Here is a 20,581-nt window from a genome sequence, read left to right on the forward strand (position 1 = left end):
CATAATATGTAGGTATAGTCAACCCCAAAAAAAGTATGGACCCATCCAGATTTTCAAAATTGGTGAACACAATATGGCCATCCATAAGTTGGTTACAAATACTTGTACAAGCAACTTATCTTTTACCGAATATATGTATGTACGATCTTTGTAGAAGGCGAGCGAAACCACGTTTTACTACTAGTTCATAATCTTCTACAAATATACTACGAAAAAAAAACACAGTCGTCTCAATGACAGCCACAAAAAACTCAGTTTAAAGTTCATTGAACCCTCACATACCAAAAACTTTTAAATTAAACTCGAGAGAAGTCTTCATATGACCATAATGCGACTTCATATAAACACTAATGTACAGACGGAAAGTTTTATACTGTGACAAATTTTCCAAATGAAAAATCTCTGAAGAGTTTGTTTGCTCGAAATTCATTAGCAAAGAGTTTTACGAGCGAAGTAAGAGGATTGAGTAAATGTGCTGTTTTGTTTTTTTTAGAAATGTTTTTAGTTTTATAAAGTCACTGTGAATGTAAATTTGTAATGCCTTTTTAGTTTTTAATGTGTGGGTTCAAAGCGGATATAGTTGGCAAATGTTCCCTAATCCTGATTCAGAGCATATTGAAAACAGCTTGCTTATTTTCTGAGGCCAAATCAGTCGTTGGGCTCTAAAGAGTTTTCTCCAACATAGAACATAAAAATACTCTCAAACATTTCTATCTCTTTACCTTACTTGTATCAACTACAATGATAGTTTACGAACTTAAGAAAAACCCAATATTTTTATCATCAATAGGTTTCATGGCCACCGCCGCATGAACGAAATACTATTTCTATATTTATTTGAACAATTCCGTCAACATATTTTAAGTTTAAGGAAATACTAGAATTTTGTTTATTTTGAATAACAACTGAGATGAGGAGCCTTGAATTTACTTGGCATAATATTTACTTATTAAATATATGTATTATTAGAGCATATAATGGGTGTTTGTATGTTTTTCTTCCTTAAATTATTGGAAGGCTTTTTGCTATGATCGACTCATGTTAGAATTAAACTTTTAATAATATAAACCTTGAGTTCCATCACTATTTAAGCCCTGTAACCAAAATACTGATCCATCTAAAATTATAGGCACAAAAACAAATGAGTAGGCACATATTTTTGCACACGACTGTACATATATTAACAAAGCCTTGAAAACAAACGAAGTACTTAACAAGGCGTTATTTGACTTTTCTAGACAAAAGCGGGCCAAGAACTTCTCTTAAACAAACATTTGTATAAGTTCACATAATTCACATAAATATGGCATAATTCTACATAACCCGACATGTCACAGGTTACAAAACATACCTACATATGTATAATTTGCACTAATATTCTTTGTCAACTAAATTGTTTAACACAAAGAGCATTGGGATAAAAACTGTCTGCAAGGTAAAATGAATTATCATTGTTTAGCTATATTATTGTGGAAGTTTCGCAATCATGTCGTTGTTATTCAGCATAATGTAAATTATGCCGTCATGTAGGTACCTATGATTTACCTGCAAGGAAAAAAATATTATTTAAAAAGGTAATTGGTAAATTTATTGTTCAAACAAGGTAAATGTTTCGACTTCTCGCATCCGAAGATATTTCTTTAATTTAATTCTCAGGCCGGTTCTATGGTACAAAATATAGCTTAATTGATTTATATATTGAAACATTCTTACCTACGTGAATCGTGAAACCATGTTCCTAAGACCAACTAGAGGTACATAAACAACCAGTAAATAAAAGACAGCCTTACCAAGTTTTTATTTGTTTATCTCTAAAAAGTAGATGTGAAAGATAGATTACAGTTGTTTTGTAACTTACAAGTAATTTATGTCTTAGAATTGACTGAGCAAAGTTGATTGATTAAACAATGTCACGTTTTTAGAGATAATATTATGTAATACTTAGATAGTCGATATTTTACATAATCTTAATGACACATCAGCTTCATCTGTGCTTATCTATTTAAAATGTTTCAATCTTATAAAATTGTTTAGTCCATAGTAAAATCAAGTGTTCGATTTTAGGGTGCGTCTGGCGAATGTGCCGCGAATGTGCAGCACGCGAGCCGATTGCGAGCTGTCTGCGAGCTGCGCGCGTGCAGTCACTGCAATAGTTTGGTGCACCTCTTTAGTGCAACTCATGCAAGGCTCGTATAGAGCGCGCGAGCGGCGCGCGATCTGCGCGCAATCAGTTCTCGCCCTTACAGTTCCGTATATTGGCTCAGTACTATCGAAGATGTCAGACGTCGCGCGCCGCCTGCGCGCCGCTCGCGTGCGGCGCTTAGGTCGCGCGCGAACTGCGCGCGGGCGGCGCAGAAGCGGCGCACGAACATAAATGCACGCGCGCAGCTCGCGAGCAGGTCGCAAACGGCTCGCGAGCTGCACATTCGCGGCACAGTCGCCAGATGTGGACGCACCCTTATATTTTGAACTTTTATGAAGTGCATAAAAGTTCAAAACACAAACGCAAAAGATATTAAGACAACAGAAAAGTTTTTACCATCATTCTAAGTATAAAACGTATTGTACGATATGTTGCATATATTGTACGATACCCGTTAAATGTATGAGATTAGACGAAAAAACGCTGCCACTGAGGCGTTATATGAAAATAGCCTAACAAAATCCTACAAGTAATATTCTCTATGGGATCAATCTGATAGTCGTGACTCTCTCAACTATTAGTTGTTATTCAGTTAACGAACAATCACGCTCGCGATGGACGCAGCCCGGCACCCACACAATTTGATTAACGCTTCGGCGCCACTTTAAGGAAGTTCGTGCTGCTATGTAAATTATATACCTAGCTGAATAGATCACTACATATATTCTAACAAGAAAATATCTTAGAAATTCTACAGTACTTCACCTCAGCTACATTGTGGATACCCGAAGAAATTTAATTCCGTTCCGATGGTAACAAAGTTAGTAAAAAAACAGGCGCAAAACTTTTCCAATTCGCGTATCTCAATAAGGAAACGTGTCGCCTCCCTATCGAAGGACGAACACAACAGTTATTTTTTCTTTATGAACTTCATATCGGCACTAAAGTACGGGCGAGCGCCTACGATAACCGTGCTACGAGAATACGTAGTATACGTAGCGAGCATTTCAAGTAACGGATATAGTATTGTAAGTATGCATCGGGCGCCTAATCACGACTAGTTATGTCCTTAAACTTGTCAAGTGTATCAGCACGGTAGAGTGGGCAAGTGCAGCCCAGTCCCCGTGACCTACATCCAACGACCCTCGCTCGGGAAGCTGCTAATTTCCACCATCGCGGGCTGTAGCCGACGTCACGGCGGGGGCAGGGAGGCACCTCGTCGGCTCGCTGGCTGCCTGCTCCGATCAGTCCAACGCCCCACTCCGAGCTGAAAGCACGCGCCGGCCGCGACCCGACGCCTCGGATGATCGCGAACAAACACACAACCTCACAGACGCCGCCTGATTAAAATATTTTAAGTGTTGCATCCGTATTTTTGTAAAGTGCGAAAACGGTGAAAGTTTTTTTTTTAATAGTAAACTGTGATAGCGAGTCAGGCGGGCGGAGGCTCGGGTGGGGCGCGTTCCGCTGACACAGTGGCTCAGTCGGCCGCCGGTCGCCGAGTGGCAAGCACCATCGATTTTCTCCATAGAAGAGTTCGCGAGGTACGTACGCATCACGTGCTCGTATTTTCACCGCGGCTATTTCCACGCGCCGAGTATTTTCAGGCGATCTGCTTAGCGTTCAAGGCCGGGTTTGTTTGCGTCCGCGTATACGCTCGATCTACAGTTTACGTTGATGTTATGATCGATTGTTTAGATCGTATGCAATGTTATCTGTTATCACGCGGTTGGTTCGGGAGGAAAACGAATCGTTTTCACGGCTCTACGGTGGTGGGCGCGTGCTTAGAATAAGTAATGCGATAACGTTAATACCAAGGCTGTGGTGTGGTTGACAACGAGCATTACGTTTTTACTTGTTATTGTGTGACGAGAGTCGTGGTAAAGTAAGTAGAATGCTGGAGCAGTGCAGTGTATGACGAAGGTGATATATTTACCTGCGGAGTGGTGTTCTTGGAGTAGTTACGAGTAGGGCCAGGTGATAGTGATGTGGTCGTGAGGGTGATCATGACCTACAGAGTGGCACTAAATCTGACCGCTTGATACGCGATCTGGCAATGGTTCAGACAGGGATTCATTCAAGCGATGTGCGAATGTTTGTGTTCATTACATCATAACAGTTCATGACTATTTAAAGAGCAAAGTCGACGATATTATTAATAAATAATAACTAGATTTTTTTTTTTGGATTATAGCAAAGGTAACACAAACTCATACATATAATACATACAACACATATGTATAACAACTCAAATCACGAAAAATCAAAAAGTGAAAGTATTTTTTACTTAACAAAAATGCAATGTATGTAACATTGCAATAGATCTATCTATAAAGACTATCTGAAATCTAAAGTGATCCATCGATATCCATGTATATCCCGATAAGCATTTACGTGATATCTTCATTGCTTACAAGTGCTCAAATTTTTATCGAAAAACCGATCGCTCAATAACAACTAAGTTTAGTAAATATCCGTAAACATCAGAAATAAAACGGGTACCTATATTTTTAATCATTTATCATTATAAATATATACCTAAGTCTGTGAAAAACCATCGTAGTAAAATAAAGAAGGTTTTAAGCAGAATCTCAAAATCTGAACTAACAACCATATTGCATTTTTTCATACACAAAAAAAAAAGAATCTATGACGTCAATACTCGTGTGTAGGTACTATCTACTTCATTATAGGTTCGCAAATTTTATGGACTATATAGTTTACGACAAACAAATTGCTTTTAACCAATCTCATAGTCGTTTCCTATTGGATTCCTTATCGCATAAACTAGACGCGAGCGCAGAAATGTACTGAAAAACATGCATATTCATATTATGTAAATACTTAGCTATATTCCCAAGAGTTTTGGTGAAAATTGCACTTTATTCTGGTAGAAGTTTAGGGTTTCAGAAATTAATATTATTTAAAGTTGTAACTGGAATTTAAGCTCCTAATGTAACGCAATATTTTGGCGAGAAAAATAACGTTAACATCCATCCCTCGGAAATTAGGTGACGTAATAAAATTCCATCGTCGTAAACCTAAATATCTAAAACTCAATTGTAAGTAACTGTTCCCTGCGGTTCTGCCTAGAGGTATATCCCGAGAGAACTACTTCCCACCATTATAAAGTTGCCTATGTCCTTTCTTAAACTGTAGACTCTACTATCTGTATGCCTTCGCATGGCAGACAGACAAATAGTGTTACTTTCGCTTTTATAATATTAGTAAGGATTACCTACTATTTTACTAAAATCTTAGGGAGGTCCACAAAGGAACAAAAATAATCTAATCGTAAAATGTCAAACTACAAGTATACGTATAAAACACATTATTTTCACTGAAACAACTGCAATTAATGATAGGTTTCTTCGTCAAAAGTCTTCAAAAGTCCCAAATTAACAAACCAAAAACAAATGAAATCGATTCAAATAGAAAAGTAAATAAAGTCATTGTAGTGGAACAACACATCATACGTCACACCGTTATGTAACAACCGACCAATCAAACGGTTCTATTTAATAACATTCTGTAAACTCTGGCACGTGATTGGTGGAAAACTGTCAACAGTTGGTAACAGAATCTTAGCAACAAGCCCTTAGGAACATTAAGACATTTTGACGTAATTGTTTTGGCAAGATTCAAAGAGAATAAAATGTTAATTGTTTTACAATTAGAAACTAGTTAATAAGTCGGTTTAATATTTTTATCGCGTGACTAATTAATACATTTCTAGGTTCATTTGTATTACCGATAATGCTTCGCTTAAATAAAACTTGAAAGAACCAACCAAGAACAAACGAATCGAAAGAGTTCGATAGGCAATAAGTACCTATCTATTAAAAAAAAATAATTTACAGTTTTGATACTGTAGATTTCGATGAAGTAGCCACTTAGATTTTAGGGTCCCTGTCTAGGCACCATATTTTCAAACCGTTTCTGACTAGCCATAGCCATAAAACTTCAAAAAATAAATTATAAATATTTTAAATGTAACCTTGATTTAAATAAATACTAGACTTTAGCGTGATACTCCACCATAAACAGCTGTTTATTTATTAGGTTTCCTTAAATTGTTACATGAAATCGGCATGGCTTAGACTGAAAATCTTTAACTATGATTTAGTTATAGATAGGCCTGAAAAACAGAAGTTTTATAATGTTTTTTTTTTTTTTCAAACATTTTTATTTTTCAGTTTTTTTTCAAGTAGGTAACAGACATCTTAGTCAAAACAAAAAAAAAATGTTCATCACTTAACAAAGAAAGTGTAAGTGTACATAAATCCTTCTATTCTTCCGTGATACATTCAAAGCTATAATTTTCCTCAGTCAAGATAAAATTTAACCAGATCTTCATAACACCAACTTTGCATCCATTATTTCTGCTATAATACTTACTAATCAGTAAACTGACACTACGAGTTCAAACCCAATACATACATATCATACGCCACTTCAATGAACTAGCAACGTAATTAATAATGTCAAGGTACCGTCACGAATCATCTGGCATCATCGGACCGATGGCAACGCCAAAATGCCAGAAAAAAACGCTCGATACCATCTATATAGGGGCTGCCAGATCCACTGGCGTGCTACCAGCCAAATTTGGAAATGGTTCATTTAAAAATAGATTCTATACTGTGGTGATAAAGTTTGGTTTTGATTACGTTATTGTACTTATATTCGATTGTTTCTGCTTCCTACTTCCTACCTCTTCTTCAATAACTTGAAGGGAATGAAGGAACTGTTCAGGGAATGAACGTCAAATTATACATTTAAGTTTCATTAAATTCACGTGGTAATCATTTCAATCTAAAATCGAATTAATTATTATTAATTCACCACCAGTGGGTACTAACAGCTAATTATAAAAACACGTGTAAGCAAATTAATTCGCCATAAGAATTCAACTTGAACCTTACGAACATAACCGATTTACCGTGAAAGGCACATTCGTTACGGACGGCGCGTCATAATTCTGTATTTTTTCATATTTTCAATTACCTGAAGCCTCAAAACAAATATTGTTTTCGATTTGCGTAAATTCTTTCTTATTGTGTCCAAAATAAGGTTGTATATGCGTCAGTAGCAAATGCGTCAAAAATAACTACAAAATCTTTGTTTAATTGTCACACTAGAATAGCTTTTATTTAATACCTCTCATCTTCCAGTATCAGGAGAACAATAGGCTATAATTATAACCGTTTAAATCCAGACAAAAATAGATCGTCACCGTTCTAGATAATTATCTAGTAAAGTTGTCACTACCAGGATTCAAAGAATAAAGAACGTCTTCGGATCCCAGACGGATTTCATTTTCAAATTCAATGAATAAGCGACCTTTGCATCTGATGGGTATGATAACGGTAGATATATAGACCAAAATCTACATAATGATGTCGTTAGAGCAAAAGCGATGCGGGAGAAAAAATATATCTGAAAATATTTGGGACATGGCCGCGATTCGGGCCTACATTACGAACCAACACAATGATGATCGAAATCCACACAAGATAATTTACTAGACGTACCTAATTTCAATTTCTGATGTAACCCCAACTCGTTTATAGGGTTAGCAAAGCAAAACTTGGATAATAGAGTTATTCTCATAAATGTTTCTTGAAAATAATTGAAAAAGTTTTATCACTCCCCAAAGATATTAATTAGTTTTGTCGAATCAACTTTGTCTGTACATTCGAGATTTAAATTTGGTTTTCCTTGCGTGTTGTAACCTTGAAGAGACAAGGTTAAGTTAACCCTCCCGATGACATGTAGTTTCTATGACAGTTCAGTGCGCGCTGGCCTAATTTATACCACCTTCGTTTTACCTCGGCAGGTCACGCAATCACGATATTGGAGGCCTTTTCCTTACGTACGAGTTTTTGTTTTCCTTCCAACGTTCATTTTCTTTGGCACACAGTTTATTTACCTGCATGTCGTAGCGAAAGTAATACGTAAAGAAACCGTACAGTAATTGAACATAAATATGTTTCGGTGGCCTATTTGAAAAGCGACCTTTTAAGCAGATTATTGGAGCATTCGTGCCTCCATTTTCCTGCGACGGTCATAAGAAATTGTTTTTTGATCGTTACAAAATATTACGTGACCAAAATAACGTAGTTGGAAGTGCCTCTAATACACACGTTCTAGATGGAGAGATACACACGCAATATGACTATTTACTCAATGAAATTCTGATTAGGTGGGTGTTTTTTATTGTTGTCAAGTGTTCTATGATAAGTGGTCGATTCTGTTTTAAATACGAGCTTAATTCATTAATATATTCGCAATCCAATTTACCTCAGCCAAATTAATATTCATAAAACTAAAGTATTTCGAATTAGGCATAAATATCACGAAAGCATTACTAGCTCGGGACCCCTTTAGAATGAAAAAGTAATTAATATGGAACAGCGTTATCTAGTGAACTTTAAACATAAATTATGCTTTATAAAATTAATTTCATTTGGAGTAGTTGAAAGCACTTAGTACTAAATAATGAATACTTGGCTAGTGAGAAAGAGCCAAGTCTGACATAATATGAAAGATATGACACTGCCAAACTCAAGAGACGAATCACGAGACTTTTCTATTATGTAATACATAGTTTTTAAAAGTTTTTTATAATGTCTAACTGAATTTACTTTTGATATATGACATCATATTTCTAGTTTGAAATATAGTGTGCGTAGAAATTACATTTGCGTTTATTTAGATTTATGTTGGTAAATATATTTCGAAAGAGGTTTCATCCTTGAGAATATTTGCTCAATTTCATTCGCTTCAAATTTCGGTATAAAGGCTTTAATAAGTAATGTTTTGGGGCAAAATATGGTGGATACCTACTTGACTATTATAGAGTAACTATTTCGAGTCTGAAGCCTATTATAGAATTTCATTGTAATCTGGAATTAAATTGTTAATTCAATGTTATATGTCTCATTTTCAGACGTCAAATATTTGTAATGTGACTCATATTGGGTAATGTTATAAGTCATGTACAGATTACATTATAAAGAGTCTGAGATATTCTGAAATATTTTCCATACATAAATATGTATAATTATGGTGTTGAAAAAGTACGAAATTATTTTTTTTTAATTCCATAGTTTCAAATATCCTAAATAATGGCTTAAAGTTAACAAGCTGGTTATTCTAACCTGTCATCTTACGCAGACTAATTGCCTCTCGTTTTGCTGTCAACAGAACAAATAGCGGCTAACAAAAGATTGATGGAAAGATAAAGAAAATACGCACATTTACATAACAATCTTTTTGAAAAAACTTCAAACCAATGCGTAAGAATTACTTAGAATTACAGAATCATGAATACACTTAAGCTAACGAATAAAAATCAATACTAAATTACGTATGAATTATGCGTAAAAATGCGTTTCGCATTTACGAACACGTTTTCGAATAAATTCGCAGTTATGGACATTTGTGTGAGAAAATGTATTTTACAGCACATTATTTAAAAAAAAAAAATTTAGTAACTTCGAACACTTATACGGGTATATTTCAACCGCTGCTGTTCGGTCGATCATTAATCCACATTATGTAGGCAGTGCGCGTGATATTAAGTCCCGACGCTAATAAAAGTTGTTAAACTAAGCTGTTTACTTAAGTATATTACTTTAGCCTACTCTATTTCACCTCTATTAGGTGCTTTAGGAAGCACTAGGACGTATAATGTGCGAGGATTAATGTACTTAGTCTAGGAAATTCACACCAAATGTCTATTTGATATTTTGGTCTAAAACGGAAAATGTATACCTACTAAATTCAAACTGTACGAAGTTCAAAACCATATCAGCCTAAACCTAGAATAAAAAATAAACACACATTTACACACGTAACAAACCAGCATTTTTCTTAACAATCAGTTAAAAACTTCTTCCATGAAAAGACAAGGTAACAATAAAAAACATGACAATCCATTTTCCGTTAATAACGCAATTTGTCCTTTAAATCTAATAATAGTCTATTTTCCATACAAACAAGTCTTGTTTGCAAATATTTATCTCTCACGGTTGGAGCGTATTAATAGATTCTTATTTACTTTAGTATTAATTAGTGGTATTTCTAGGTAATATTAGGAGTATGTATCTTGTACTTGTGAGCCTAATTAGGGTCAAATATATGAAATGTCAAAGTTCGATTAATATACCACTATTCTGTATAATCTGCCTATTATTTATTAATGTTTTCATTATTATGTTGGACAGTTAGGTATACTAATATAATTTTATTTATTCGATAAAGAAAAGTTAAGCAATGAAATAGTTTTTGAAATCGATCTGGCACCTAATTCCTGAAAGCGCCATCAAATACACAAAGTCTTCAGCTTTGTAATGTTATATAAAATAGATAAATACATGCTGTATTTAACTTTCACCGAGATCTTGAAATTACTTTCCCTACTCCATACTGTATTGTGTTATATTTCAGTATTCATATTTTTCTTTTATGCTACCAAATTTAACGAGAACCTACAAAAGCTATTTCCTCTTGCCTCTTATTTTTTGTGGTACCTCCCACGATTCTAATTCCGTCTGGATACCTTTAACTTAATAACCTTAGCTTTTTATTATTAGTTTAATATGGTATTTTATGCGCACGAGACTATTCGAATAAAATCTCTAAAGATACCATTAAAATAATATTTGCTTCGTATATATAGGTAGTCGGGTCAGAAGTGTAAAATAAGAAAAAAGCTACGCAGTCCAAGCATACATTTTGATATAATTTCACAAAATTATTGCTGGAAACTGTTCACCCATTTCTATTTAGGTCACAGCGAAATTTTTATGCCAAATCTATAATACATTCGCTAGTATTATACGAAACTGGCAGACGTTCAAAATTCTATGCAATATTTCGTCATTGTAAGTATTTCGATTATGTTCAGTTTGTATCTACTTCCTTGAATAAAAACTATGGTAATAACACTACATTACAAAACGAAAATTACTTTACCTACATTATATAACTACTATAATTTTTATGACCTCGATTTAAGGTCAATTTAGAACCACCTAAGTACTGTAGGGTTAACTTCATTTAAACAAAAATCAATGCGAGTTTCGACTCATTAAAACTACATTAGTATTTTTATTTAGTGTACTAATTCCCATTGTTATTATGCCATGATAATACATATGTAATTACAATATAATTTTAGAGCTATTGTTTCGTATAATTAAAAAGAAATAAAGTATTTTTTGGGCGCATTGTCTTGTACTTAAAATAGGTTTTTGATTTTTACGAATAATCACAGTAAATGACGAAATAAAGATACGATAGATTAGTAAGTTAATTGTCTATAAAGCCTTATATAAAAGGACACGTAATTATTTCTAATGCAAATACGTCTTACCTATATAAATATTTTTTTTGTATCTTGTAAGTCTCTAATCATTTCTGTTGTAAATAAGGTAAGGACCATATAGAATAAAAAACAAATGAATCTACATTCCATTTTCGAAGTTCAAAACAACAGTTTTCACTCTGGCCAGGTGCACAAACAATAATGACGTAAGCAAACAGTCCAGGAGTTGGTTTTCCGGCTCATTTGCCGTGTAAAGCCAATTGCTAACTATTATTGGGACAGATGGGTCAATGCAAACACTTACCTACACTACTATTGACTTGTGGTTCTGACACTGTTGAAGATGGAGTTAGCGTGTATTGAATAGGTGGAGTGGAAATTGAGAATGACTTACCTACATGAGAATTATTGGTATAATTGATAGACACGGCAAATTTTTTGCAATATTTAATGTCACCAAAAAATTAGGCAAAACAATAAAATTTACACATTAACACTTAGGCATATTAAAAATCAAATGAAAGCCATACCCTGTTTATTTCAACCGTACTACACTACAGACTAAATTTTATGACACTAATAACACATCGTCAAGGCCTCAGCAATACTAACGATAAAGAGCAAGAAACTCATAAAGTTCATCGCTCAAATATCAGCTGTCTGATATACACGTCTTCATATAAAAGTATGGACTAGAAGTAACTAAGTACCTAAGAATCAAACAAGACCTAGTCTTTTGGGGTATGGGAGTGCCCCCACCAAAACGAGTCAAGCAAAGCGCAAAGGCACTAACCAACTTTTCTCAACCCACTGTGTCGTATTTTTGAACCTTTTTAGCAAGTGTTGGTAACCTATTCTGAAACCCGCCTGGTGGACTTTAACTAAGACATACTTTTACTTATAAACGACTAGCTTCCACGGTATTCTACGACTCCAGTGGTTTTACCCGCATCCGATGGGAACTAGGCGAACTTTTACCTGCCGGATAAAAAGTACCTAGTCCACAGCCTTCCTCATTAAATAGATTAACTTACACTGAAAGAAATGTCCAAATATGACCAGTCCCTGAGCTAAGATCAACCGAACAAACAAACTCTTCATCCTTACAACATTACTATAGATGCAAACTAACAAACATATCCCCAAGGTCTGATCTACTAGAGAGCAAAGAACTCGTAAAGTGTGCCGTCCAAATATCAGCTGTAGTCAGATGTAGCCGGCTAACGAGGATATTGAATGATTGCAGCACCGCACATCCGCTAAACTAGGACCAGTTGCTAACATGTGGCTGGATTCACCTAGATAAATATTTAATTATCAGTATTTCACATACACCTATAAGTTTACTCATATTAGAAACACGTCTTTAATATTTATAAAATAATTTTAATTAAGTAAAAGTAGCAAAGATTCAGACATCATGGGAATAATATAATACGCTTGTATATATCTTTTTAGTATAGTAGCAATTCTGAGGTATGCAATGGTTTTAATTACTACGCGTACTTTAACTAACAAACAATTTATTTACAACAATGAACACTGAATTTCTGGGAACAAACTATTTTGAGCGTCAGTTTTATCAAAAGTGGTTCAAAATATATATTCCGAATAAAATCTGTGACTAAAACTCCGAATAAAACTGGAAAATATCAATTACCAACCAATTACAAATATCAATTTACGTTATCACTTCACACCAAATAATAAATTAACCACTTTATTTAACTCACTCATTTGTTAACATACAAAATAATTGATTGGTTAAATAAAATGTTCGAATAAATTGTGAATTTCATTAAGGCCTACATCTGGTACAAAATCCAATTTTCATAAATTAATCTTAACTTTGATAACTTCTACCAACTTGCTGTTTTGTTATACATATTCAGTTTATTATGAGTATATGATAAACTTAGACATTTCGAAGCAAATTTTCTAATTGAATCTACTTTCAGCAAAATAATTTTTGATTGCGTTGCCTATGACTTTCAAAATGATAGAAACTACTAAATACAAAATATAGACACATGTATGACCAAAAGATTATAATATACCTAAGGTTCTCTCTAGCAATTTTACTACATAATTTCGCATATCAAAACTCATAACAATTAATTTTATTCAAAAACTGAAGTGCATAAATAACTGAAGCTTCGAACTACAAAGCAAATCACTTAAAACGTCAAAAACAGATGCATATGAAAAATTGAGTCTCATTCTACCCGAAATTTTCAAAACATACGCGTGATTTATTGATGTAAGTAATTTTAATTCGCTATCGACCCAGAAAAATGGTCTCTGAACCAAAAAACATATTTTTTTTACATACACGAGTGAGGAGGTCAGATAGGCAGTCGCTTCTTGTAAAGCACTGGTACTCAGCTGAATCCGGTTAGACTGGAAGCCGACCCCAACATGATTGGGAAAAGGCTCGGAGGATGATGATACACGAGTGAAACAGATTATAGTAATATCACAGTAGTTATGTATTCAATGTCACGGTTACATCAACACTAGAATATTCTAGAAAGATATGTAATCCGACTTTTAACTGGATGAAACTGATCAAACGACTTCAAATCTGGTATCACTTTAGCGTTCCTGTCCAGAACTTTAATACAGTAGCCCACTTTGTTATATGCCTACTAGACAAGTTAGAAGTAGTCTTATTGTAGGAAGTATTCGCTATCAATAACAATTATAAAAAAAAATAGCTATTTTCCTGGGGTTTCACCCGTGTCCTGTAGTGGGATGAAATATAGCCTATGTTACTCAGGAAGACTGCAGCTTTCACACACAGTGAAACAGTTTTTTAAATCCGTTCAGTACTTTCGGAGCCTTTAGAGTACAAACAAGCAAAAAAATGTTTCCTCTTTATTACATCAGTAAAGATTATTTCCTAAATAACATTGAACTCCCCTTTTAAATGAGTAATTTGGCCATGATCACACAAGCGAACACAGACTACGTTTTTCTCGACCTTACGCTGAACTAGTCGTGCCTCCCGGCCGTGGTCGCGTTGTGGAAAAAATAAATAGAAATAAAACCGTGCCACGCACCGCTGACGGTGATGCGTGCGTGCCAAATCTAGGGCTGCCATTACGAAGATAATTTACTTCTAAATTGTTGGCTTTTGGGCTAAAAGTATTTTTACTAACAACTATTTAGTTTGGGAACACGATTGAAAAGTATTTTGGAAGTAGTCTAATGGTCTTAGTATCAGTCGAAAAACTTTTATTTTTGTTATACCTCCTAGTAATTTTATTCTATTTATAAAAGTCCCAAATCGTCTTCCTATTCGATGTAATCTCACATCTAAAGTTTGCTAGTAATGTTCGTCTAATATTTAAATCAAAACGACATTGCAACGTAACATATTGTCTACCAAACCGATATCTAGCATGTGGTTGTCACATTCATTTGGCAAACATCCGAACTAATTAAAATTGACGAGAGCATAAATCTGGCAATGTAGTAAATAATAAGTGTGTATGAATCATGATATTTTGCTCAGTAAAGAGTGTGATAATGTTTCAAATGTCAGTTTCACATTACTGACGTTGTCAATTGCTTTTTGTATGTTGGCAACCCTGGTGACGATGAATGGACACTGTGACATTGTATTGTCCACGTGCGTGTCGTCATCAATGATTTTCTTAACAGTTGCACATTACGATCGCGTACAATAACAAATAATAGCACGTTTTGCAAAAAGGCTTGGGCCGATTCTGAGTAGCTGCAGTAAAAACTTTATTGTTGTTTACATTTTTTTGCCGAGTCTGAAATATGCTTTACTTGAATGATATTCCATTTTAGTTCCACTCATCTTGGCACATAAGATTACGTCAGCACCTACACAAAACCAAAGTTAACAAGAACAGCCCACAAACAATGCAGCAACTCGCTTCTATAAATAAACAAGAGACCTCAGAACGATAGGAAACAATTCCCAGCCAAGTAGTTAAATAGTACCCTCAAGGTTGAGTGGGCCTACTCCCCACAGCCCGACTCCCCACTAAACTAGCGCCAACTCGTATAATCCCCCCATTCCCCCAACTTAGACAAGAAACGCTTTTTCATAACGCACTTTGCATTTCATTAAAGCCTCGGTACTAATCAAAGGCGACCTTACTTTGACCTCTAGTAATGAAGGTCTTATGTTTCATACATTACATGTTTTACTGTGATCACATACAGTCCATAATTAATTACTACTATTGTATAATTTCCATGGCCTTGTGACGTAACGCCGTGTCGTCGCGAGCGCACTGTTTGAATTTTTATAGTACGGCTGAATAGTCTTCTTCGGCATACAATGCTGCGCTGACCTCGGCAATGTCACGGACACTGCCTATTGTGTGGTCAAACGAAATGGAGCTTGTCGTTATTGTTGTTTCGTCATTGATGCTCTTGTTTACACAGCGCTCATCACTCATCACTATAATAACATTTACATAATTATACATAATCATACTTTTAGAGGCTATTCAAATCAAGTGCGTTCCAAATTAAACTTCGACAACATGCAAATACTTTGCAAATAGAAATGCTATTTAAATGGGACTTTAACGAATGCAAACAAAGTTTTGTGTTTATCATTAAAATGGGGTCCTAAGTTTGAATTTTCAGGCGCTGCAACGTTTTAATCACACATTCAGAGCGTTTGAATAGGGCCGTCTATTATGAAACAAGTGAATAGACGGCCAAAAGCGTGTAATCTCACTAATCTAGTTAATCACGGCCCTATTTTTGCCGAGTCATTAGTACGGATAATACTTTTGTGAGGCTTCTAACAATTCCTAGTAGGTGAGTAGGACGCCATTTAATCTGTCTTTAGTAAATTGCTTTTCGGTAACAGAAAAGTAGCTATTTTTGCGTCAATAGTTACCTAATATTTCTTGTTCTATCTTTACTCGTGGCAACCTTGGAAGTTTATACTTGGATTTTAATGGGCCTTATTAAAATGCAAACGCGGAAAACACTTCAGGTGAAAATAATGATGCATGAAATTTGAAGGATTATGAAATGAAACTCATTAAACTATAATGTTTCTTTGTTATAACGCAAATAAATGATTAAGTAGGCAATACTTATAACAATAATGATTTTAGAAACGTAGAGTAAGACCACATATTTTTGATGTTACTATACCTATGTAAATATACTTTTACGTGTAAGTCTATACTTACAGATCAAGTTTACTTTATATACAGAACAGAGTAACCATACATATGTATATAATGTGAGACGACATAAAGACGTCGACTGACATGGTTAAGCTACCCCTAATCCCGCTATCACTTGGATGGGTGGCCGTCAAAGCCTAATCTCCTTCATGCTTCAGGAACCATATTAAGCCGTCATTTCCGGATTATTTCAGTACATTGAACCATGTATCTTCGCCCCACCCTTTTTAGGATGAGCAGGGCTCTAGCCCTATCTATTTTAATTAATCAGCTACCCCTAAAATGCAGGTTTTAAAGGGGTTAAAGGTTTTAGCGGATTTAATTATCTGCGGTCTTAAAAGCCCCCTTTTTGAGGGAAATTGAGAACCCATATTTGAGGCGTGGTGTGGTAATATAAGTGAAATTAATATAGCTTAATGTTGACAGTGATTGAAGATAAATTCACCATATTTAAGGCATCATTCAAAACTCATGTTTTGCTAAATGTCAACCATTCTAGTAGGTACTTGAGGTGGTTGGTGGGTGGGTTGTTCTTACAAGTCCGCGGGTAAAAAAGTCCACTTAAATATCTCAGAAACTAGTAATTTTTAATTCTTACGAGCAATACGAGCATTTTCAGTAACTGAAAACATGTTTTCAGTTCTCAGATCTTCATCAAGCTTCTGTCATTGTAATACATATATCTGTCAGCAATTTAAAAATCTTGAACATTAACAAAAGAACATCAATGTCACTTGTACAACCATTGACAAGCCATCAGTAACTTGTCATTACGAAAAAAAGACTTCAAAATTGCTAAACGTGGATGTTTCATAACAACAGGTCTGTTGATGTCAACAACATCTACAAGATATGGACAACACTATTGTAAAGTTAGATCTTATTGTTAGCACATCTCTAGTGTGACGTCAGATAGTTGCCATGTGAAAAATGTGGGAAAGAAGTTTCGAGTCTATTTGGTACTTGCTTAAATGTAAAGGATATCTATACTTAAATAGTAAAAATATTTTTTTTTGTTTAGTTTTTTTGCGCCATAAGGGCTCTAAAACTAACTGATCAGATTTTTTAAATTCTTTCACTGTTAGGAATTTTGTCCGGGTACGGGAAAAGGTCCCTAGGATGATGGTGAAAGCGAGGGATATTGTTAGTTGTTATAATGTGTCAATTAACGGTAAATTATCCTCATTTCATGCATATTTTTAAATATGTCAAACATAAAAAAACTCAGTTGCAAGCTCTAAATAAAGCAATCTAACCACGCAACTCCCATGAAATGAAATATTAACATATTCGCTGAAGTAAAACGGAATAAGTACCTACATAAATAACAAACTTCTACTTTATATTTATAATTTAAAATTAGCCGACATTTTGAGGTTCTTGTGGTCACGGGTTGGTTTTCAAATATGTAGGTACAAACTGGGGTGGACGAAAACTGGATCATTTTATGAGCTACCTTACCCTTAATTTTTATTCAAATACGGTACGATTACATAAAAGGTAGAACAATCAACAATCATCAACCAAATTGCCAGAGCAAACTATATGAAAATTGCATTAACTCAATAAGTAAACCATCTTAACATCTGCCATGTAAAATAGAGGTGTATCTGAAGAGCACCCAAATTACACATCAATATTCACACAATAGCCCACCTATATAAAACAGAAACAATTTCCACGCCTACACAACTTTCTTCCCTTTCTAGGTCATCTCAGAAATTGCTACATCATCCTATTGATCGCACAAATCGCGTCACCCTTAGCTCTCCAACAAATAAATAAGCCCAATAACCCACATACTGAAATACCCACATTTGGAACGAGGAAATAGTGGGAAAATATTACCCCGTCGACTCTTCATCAATCAAGTTTTTTCCTCTGTCCCCGAGTGGTTGCGAATGGATGGACAGCATTAATCATTATGGACGGACGGTGCCTTTGGATGCTTTTATCCCTAAAGATATCTTCCACCATATGTTTCCATGTTTTACGACAATATGTCATAGGAATATTCCATTTTCGGCGCTTTCGATCCGAATGGGACGCGCTAATGAATAATACATTAGATACGAGGTTTGGGCGCGATTTAGTAGAGGTATTTTTATTCTTTATTTCCCTGGCTATTGCGTATATTGGAATAGTAACGGTGTGGGTTGATTAATAATGTAGGTTTCTTCCGCTTGGCAGCTGAAAAATTATTCAAGGAAGAATTACCCTGTTTGGCTACTGAGCCTTTTATTATGCCTTTGTTTTATTTTAATCACCTTGTTTCATAATTTCGTACTTCTATTTATTTGTATCCCGGTCAAACCCTATCAAATGTATGACTCGTAAAATACAGCCTTCATATTAACATCTATGCTGCTCACATATTAAATATACATAAAATCTCGATCACCCTGGCACAAGTAATAACGAAGATGATCTCGAATGACCTTGTGGAAAGCCGGCTCTAACCTTACCTACTTTGCTGTAGGTGGGTAAATACTATTTATTTGGAGAGCACTATTATCAAATATTTGTTTTAGCATCGAGAGGATTGGAAATTGTTTTGAATGCTGGGTTCAACATGATTGTTTTCTTTTAAATATGTTTGTCACTTTCGCTTTTTGCAATCAAGTTCATTCTTTATGAACTTAGTTCATTAATTCCCAATAACACTTACTGAAAAATGGATATGCAAGTGAAAAAGTTAAACAAAAACAAACATTAATAATGTGTATCGAAAACAATGCAGAAGCCTTTAATTAAATCGGTTCCAATCCACGCCGATAACTAATTAAACTATTTCAAATTAATATCAAAGTCGATAAATGTTCAATTGTCATCAATGAGTTAATTTATTGTAGCTCTCCGAACTGACTGAAAAGGACAACAGTATTATTAATAGTTAGCCCAAATGGTTGATTAACTGAAGTTACATTTTAGTCTGTGTTATAAACGCCAGACAGATATAACAGAATATTCTATGTACGCAACTCGTTTTTTTAACTGGTATAGAATAATTAAGCACTTATTTCGAAAATCTATAAGGATTAAATTATTATGGCCTGGCCCTTTCCCGAAGTTTTAGCCATATACTGAACTTCTGCCTGTGACTGGACAATATAATATAGCCTTTTTTACGCAAGATAGTGTAGCTTTTCAACAGTGAAAGAATTTTTCAAATCAGTACTGCCACATAAAATTGAAACTTTTAATTAATCGAATCATTTTTGGTTACAATCCAATAGATCTAACAAACCCTAGCCCTAATTCAAAACTAAAATACCTACTATAGTAGGATTTAAAATCGCGTGCACATAATAATTTACAGAGCTATTTCAGTCAGCTTGAGTAAAGCAAAAGAGAAAGGTTACAATCGATCCCTAATAACGATGACGCTCGAGTCGCTAATCGATAACATAAGTACGACCATTAAGGGGTAATCACTATAATCCGGTCGTTGCTTAGATAATTTAACCTACGGGAAATGCCATTGCCTTATCTTCCCCTCTGGGTAATGTCAATCGTACAAAATAGGCGTGTTTGTGTGTAATAATTTGATTCAAATGCGTGGCAGAGCCAATTTTTGCTGCTGTGCAGACTTTTTCGCATAGTGATTTGTGTTGATAGCGGTTCCTGTTGGTTAAGTGATCTAAGGACCGCCCCCACAAACCACGCGGCTGAGAAATTTCCCCAAACTCGAGTTACAGATTATACAACGTTCCTTGGGAATTGTTACGTTTCCTACGTTATTTAAAAATGTTCACATACATTTTACGTACCTATATCTTGCCAAAGCCCTTAGAGTTTTTCTTTGTATTTTGGTAGACTTTGTTTGATCTAAGTAGACCTACATTCAAGCGTAAGGAAAATACAATTGAGATAAGATAGTCCGAATTTAGGGTCACAATCTTGATTATCTAAAGA

The 20,581-nt window shown here is 34.9% G+C and overlaps 1 protein-coding gene across 1 annotated transcript in view; it reads left to right on the forward strand.

The window, feature by feature from the left end:
* Positions 1–3,356: 3,356 nt before the first annotated feature.
* The window catches only part of LOC110371516 (protein Tob1), a 40,986-nt gene continuing 23,761 nt past the window's right edge, over positions 3,357–20,581 (forward strand). Inside the window, exon 1 of the mRNA XM_021327835.3 lies at positions 3,357–3,687. The gene's annotated coding sequence lies outside the window, so the exon portion shown is untranslated. The remainder of the gene's footprint in view (positions 3,688–20,581) is intronic.

This window comes from Helicoverpa armigera, chromosome 9, assembly GCF_030705265.1.
Source record: "Helicoverpa armigera isolate CAAS_96S chromosome 9, ASM3070526v1, whole genome shotgun sequence".
Classification (NCBI taxonomy): Eukaryota; Metazoa; Arthropoda; class Insecta; order Lepidoptera; family Noctuidae; genus Helicoverpa; species Helicoverpa armigera.